Source organism: Dipodomys ordii, unplaced genomic scaffold, assembly GCF_000151885.1.
Source record: "Dipodomys ordii isolate 6190 unplaced genomic scaffold, Dord_2.0 Scaffold54, whole genome shotgun sequence".
Classification (NCBI taxonomy): domain Eukaryota; kingdom Metazoa; phylum Chordata; class Mammalia; order Rodentia; family Heteromyidae; genus Dipodomys; species Dipodomys ordii.
The window spans coordinates 3342909-3348781 of NW_012267270.1; the positions used below are offsets into that span (position 1 = coordinate 3342909).

The following is a 5873-nucleotide window of genomic DNA, read 5'->3' on the forward strand; positions in this document are numbered from 1 at the left end:
GGCTGTCCCTCAGCTCTTCAGCTCAAGGTGAATGCTCTACCACTTGAGTGAGCCATGGAGCTACTTCCGGCTTTTTCTGCTTCTGTGGTGCTGAGGAATTGAACCTAGGGCCTCATACATACAAGGCAAGCGCTCTACCACTAAGCCACCTTTCCAGGCACCTTCCCCGTTTTTTTAAAAAGCAGTATTGGGGAATGAACTCAGAGCCTTGCTACACAGACATTCTGTCACGTGAGCCACAGTTCCAGCCCCAAGACTTCAACTCAACTTTGCTTCTAACATTATGTGCCTGTTCCCTCTAACATATCAAAGCATCTAGCTATTGTGGCAAGTGTTGTTACGCAGTTCTGTACAGAACAGTAAAACTTTATATTGTTTCTTTACTTTTCTATGTCAGCTAGTGATGTTGTCGATATTAGCAAAGGGACATCAAGATGACTAGCTTAAGGGCTGGAAGCGTCACTTAAGTGGTAGAGTACTTGTCTTGTGATAGTACCACCGAAAATCAAAACAAAGCAACCAAACCAAGAAAGATTGGCTGATACTGCACTGTGTTAATAAGACAACAGCAGAACCTTAATATATTGATTCAACACTGATCTAAGGCTGATTACAGAAATAATTATACCCACCTTTTAGTTAGAAACACATACATATACATTCAGCTATTTGCCTTTTTAATTATGCAGGAACAGTCTTAGGCACAAGAGTTCTTAGGACTTTAACTGATCAATTGATGAATTAGAAAATACCACAATATGAAACTGCCATTTTAGTGAATTATATCTTCAACTTGGGACAAATCTTTTTGTTGTTGTTTGTATGCCAATACTGGGGTTTGAACTCAGACACTATCTCTTAGCATTTTTGCTCAAGGCTGGCATTCTACTGCTTGAGCCATAACTCCAATTCTGGCTTTTTAGTCATTAATAGGAAATAAGAATCTCACAGACTGGTGCTGGGAAGGTCGCTCAGTGGTAGAGCGCTTGCCTTTCATGCCTAAGGCCCTGGGTTCGATTCCTCAGAACCACATAAGCAAAAAGAAAAAAGCCGGAAGTGGTGCTGTGGCTCAAGTGGTAGAGCGCTAGCCTTGAGCTGAAGAGCTCAGGACCACAGTTCAGGCCCCACGACTGGACCCAAAAAAAAAAAAAAAGAATCTCACACTTTTTTTGGCTGGGTTGGCTTCAAACCATGATCTTCAGCCATCAGCATTATAGGTAGCAAGAACTACAGGCAAGAATCACTTCTTAAATGACTATATATTTTTGAAATTTTGTAATTTAAAATGTTAATTTACTTTTATTAAGTAGTTGTACAAAGGATTTTTCAATTCCAGGATTTTTTATCTTTAACTAAAGAAACTTTAATATCCTGAGAAGTTCCTTAACAAGATCTTCTGCCAAATCTCCAGATATTCCCTTCTTCCCCCAAACCAATCCCATTTCAGCCGTTTTATTTACTTCAAGTTGCTATGGTATCCTACACTGGAGCCTCCGGTTAGCACCACATTGCACGGGGAGGGGGTGGGGGTGGGGGTAAAAAGGCAGGGTGTGGTAGCATGTGAGACATTGCTATAGTCTAGGCTCCTAATTTCCCTAAAGTGAAAATTTCAGGTTCATTCAAAATGTGTGCTGAGTGCATAGCTCCCCTCCCCCACTTTGCACTGCGTGGAGTAGGACTCTGCCCATTTCCTCTGCCGGAGAGAACTGAGCTCTGTCCACAAACAGGGACTTTCCACTTTCAGCAAAACAGATTACACAGAAAGATCTGTGATTGTTTGATAGAACAGAAAAGGAACTTTACTGCTCACCAAAAGCTGTCTAATAATTCTACCTGTAAGGGGGGGGGGTGTTCAGGGAAGGGTAGGCGGAGAAACTGTGTTAGCAGCGTGGGGGGGGGGCAGCTGTTCACACATGCACGGCTCAGTTACTGGGGTTATGTGTGGGAGTGGAGGGAAATGCAGATTTCCTTCCAAGCCTTATTTTACTGGGGCCATTTAACCAAGCACACACTGCTTTCATCAAAAAAGGCAGACTCTAGCTGAGGCCCTATGAGAAACCATATAAAGAAGCCACCAACCTTCACCAGGGGAGGTTTGGGATGGGGGAGCAGGGGTGGAGTGTGGAAAAGCTGACGCCTAGTTAAGCTCCAGGCATTTGGGAGAAGATTCAAACACAGGCCCACACCCCATAGAACACAGAAAGGGAAAGAGGACTGAAGGCGTCAGGGCAGAAGGGAGAAGGATTTCCCGAAGCCAAGCGACCCAGTTCCAAAGCACATCCCACCAGCGAGGGAACAAGTGCAACGACAGCAGAGCAGCACAAGTAACACTAAGTCCTGGACTCGCCTAGCAGCCGTTCTTCCGCCTCTGTGCAGAGACAAAGTCCCTACAGTTATACACACCCCAAACCAGAAAGGGTTTGCCGACCGCCCGACCGCCTGACCTTGTGTTTCTCGTTGCTCTGGAGCTGCGGAGGCTCTTGGGTGAAGTTTCCCCAGCGTCTTTGTTTTGTTTTCTATGTTGGAAGTTGTACGGAAGGAGTTGGGTTTTCTGCCTCTAGGTAAATCCTGATTTACTTCAAAATCCTAGAATCTCCCAGAGCACCTAAGGCAGGGCAGTCCGGTTCTAACCCGTCAGGGTAGTAGAGCAGCGTGCAGTGCTCTGAGCTCCTTCTCAAGCCCTTCAGCTCAGCCGCGGCTTCCTGTGCCTGTGAACAATGCTGCTGCGTCACCCACATGCAGCTCCCAGAAATGCTTTGCAACGGAAGATGGCAGGAGGGGGAGCTGAGCTTGAGTGAGCCAGCCCGGCAGAGGGCCCAGCCGTTCTGCTGCAGCACCCGGAGGGGGTGTGTCCAGTGGCTGCTCTCCTCACGATTGGAGGATGTGCTGCTGAGGGAGGGAGCTTTGCTACCCCGCCCAGGCTCCTTCCCTCCAACACCGCAATAGGAGAACCCACGGCCAGTCCCCTGAGGGCTCCCAGTAGCAGACTTAGAAGGCGCCAGCGAAAGGGAAGACTTTAACCCATTGTGCCAGCTGAGCTTAGGCACCCTGGCCCATATTTGTTCTTGTCTCAGCCCACACCCTACTCCTCAGGGTCAATTATTGTTGCAGCCCAAGCTCGCCCATTGAACAGCTGCCCCATACTCAATCAACACAGTTTCTCCGCCTACCCTTCTCTGTACATGAACACTCATGAACTCTCTCCCCCCACCTCTCTTTCTCTCTCCTCTCTCTCAGCAAACTGGGATAGCTCCGTTAGATCTCTGAGGAGGAACCAGGCAGTAGGCTGGGCTCTTCTAGAGTTCTCTTTTCTTTCCCTGAATAGCACTGCTTCACCTGCCCATGATCAAGAACTAGCATATACGTTTCTGGAAAAACCTTCAGAAACAGCACCATTAGGGCCAATGCTGAGATAATCGACAACAGATGCCTGTTTCAGTTCCAGCAGTAAGGACCACCAGTATTCAAGATATGCCTACACAGCAATCTTTTTTCTTTTTGTTTTGTGTGTACCAGTGTTTAAACTCAAAAGCCTCAAACTGGCTCAGATGGTGCTCTGCCACTTAAGCCACACCTCCAAACTGGCTTTTTTTTGGTGGTTATTTTTGGAGATGGAGTCTCAACAGATCTTTCTGTCCATGTTGGCCTCAAACTGAGACCCTCCACAACTCAGTTACCTGAGTAACAAGGATTACTGGCATGAGATACTGGTGCTTGGCTATGCAACCATCTTGCACAGTGACCAAGTTAAATAGCAGAGGCACAACCTAAGGCCAAAGTACTTTACCCTAGACAATGGTACCAAGCCGACCTCTAGACAAGGTACAGAAAGCCATGGATTAAAACAAGTTTTCTCCCAACTCCAACAGATTCTGCCCATCAGAATGCTCCTTCTTCCTCTCTCCCCTCCCCCCAATACTGTGGCTAGAACCTCCAGAACCTGGTGCATGTAATACATCTGGCTCTCTTATGTTGTTTTGAGACATGGTCTCTTCTTATAGCTCAGGCTGGTCTCAAACTAAAAATCCTCCAGCTTCAGTCTCCAAGTGCAGTAAGTACAAATGTCTTGCCTCATTCTTGATTTTTCACTCCATGAGGCACCAGCACTGGCTCCTGTCGAACACTTCAGTGCCACTTTGATAGCCATTCAACTGGTATGAGTTCCCACCTCTAAGGATGAGTGAAGCTGACAGAATATATGCACTCTTGCTTTCTTTAGGCTTTAGGAGAAAAGGAAGGTGTGCCTACAAGTTGTTCTTCAGAGATCTACAGTGTCCTATACATAAACACAGGGCAGGAGTAGAAGCCTAAGCAGCAGCAGTTTCTATCCAAATTTATGTAAGTGTTCACACCCTCACAAATGTAACTTGGTTTTTCTTGAAATTACATGCACTGCTTTGACATAAATATCTAGCTTTTATCACTGAAACAGCCCCCCCCCCATGCCATAGTTGTTTTAGTGAGTTTCTAGAACAGATTTAGTAGCTTAATACTTTCTGAGATCTGGGGCTCTGCTGCCAGAGACTGCATAAGAAACCTTTTGAGGGGCTGGGAAGGTGGCTCAGTGGTAGAGCGCTTGCCTTGCATGCTTGAGGCCCTGGGTTCGATTCCTCAGCACCACATAAGCAGAAAAAGCCGGAAGTGGTGCTGTGGCTCAAGTGGTAGAGTGCTAGCCTTGAGCTGAAGAGCTGAGGGACAGGGCCCAGGCCCAGAGTTCAGGCCCCACGACCAGACTCCCATAAAAACAAAAACCTTTTGAGACAAGGTCTCCTTGTCTTCCAGTCTAGTGTCCAATCCCTAGGGTTCAGTGATCTTCCTGCTTCAGCCTCCTAAGCAGTTTCAATTATAGGTGGGTAATATGTGCTACAAATGTTAAGTTTTACAATAGTTTACCTGAGATACTTTTGTGTTCTTGGTTGAGTTCTTCCTGGAAATAAGTATGTAGGCATCCTAATCCTAAATATCTCCTTTGCACTTTAAGAATGAATGATCTAGGGCAATTTGCTTACTTCGTTTAAAAATCTTTCCTTCCTGGGTACTGGTAGGAGCTCATGCCTATCTATAATCCTAGCTACTCAGGAGGGTGAGATGTAAAGATCATGGTTTGAAGCCACGCTAAGCAGAAATGGCCGTGAGATTCTTATCTTCAATTAACTAGTAAAAAGCAGAAGTGAATGTATGGGTCAAGTGGTAGAGCACTATCTATCCTTGAACAACAAAAAAACGGGATAGCGCCCAGGTCCTAAGTTCAAGCCACAGGACTAGCTGGTACACATGTACACATGTGCACGCATGAACACACTTACACATACACACAACCATTATGCCATTATGGTTCACACCTGCAATCCTAGCTACTCATGAACTCTGGGCCTGGGCACTGTCCCTGCGCTCTTCAGCTCAAGGCTAGCGCTCTACCACTTGAGACACAGAGCCACTTTCGGTTTTCTAGTGGTTTATTGGAGATAAGAGTCTCAGAGTTTCCTGCCCGGGCTGGCTTTGAACTGAGATCCTCAGATCTCAGCCTCCTGAGTAGCTAGGATTACAGGCATGAGCTACCAGGACCCGGAAAAACTTAGTATAAATATTCAAAGCCACCTCAAAGACTCCAATTAACTAGTAAAAATGCCTGTCTAAAAGCATGGCTCAAGGTAGCATGTATCCATGAGCAAGGAAGACAAGCAAGAGGACCAAAGCATCAAAATAGCTCCCCAACACTCTTGTTGATAAAAACTACGAAGTTGCCGGGCGCTGGTGGCTCACGACTGTAATCCTAGTTACTCAGGAGGCTGAGATCTGAGGATCACGGTTCAAAGCCAGCCCGGTCAGGAAAGACTGTGAGACTCCTATCTCCAATAAACCACCAGAAAACT

At 46.3% G+C, this 5873-nt stretch overlaps 1 protein-coding gene across 1 annotated transcript in view; it reads right to left on the reverse strand.

The window, feature by feature from the left end:
• Positions 1 to 5873, reverse strand: part of Kdm2a (lysine (K)-specific demethylase 2A) — a 115769-nt gene that overhangs the window by 23798 nt on the left and 86098 nt on the right. The gene's annotated exons all lie outside the window — the stretch shown is intronic.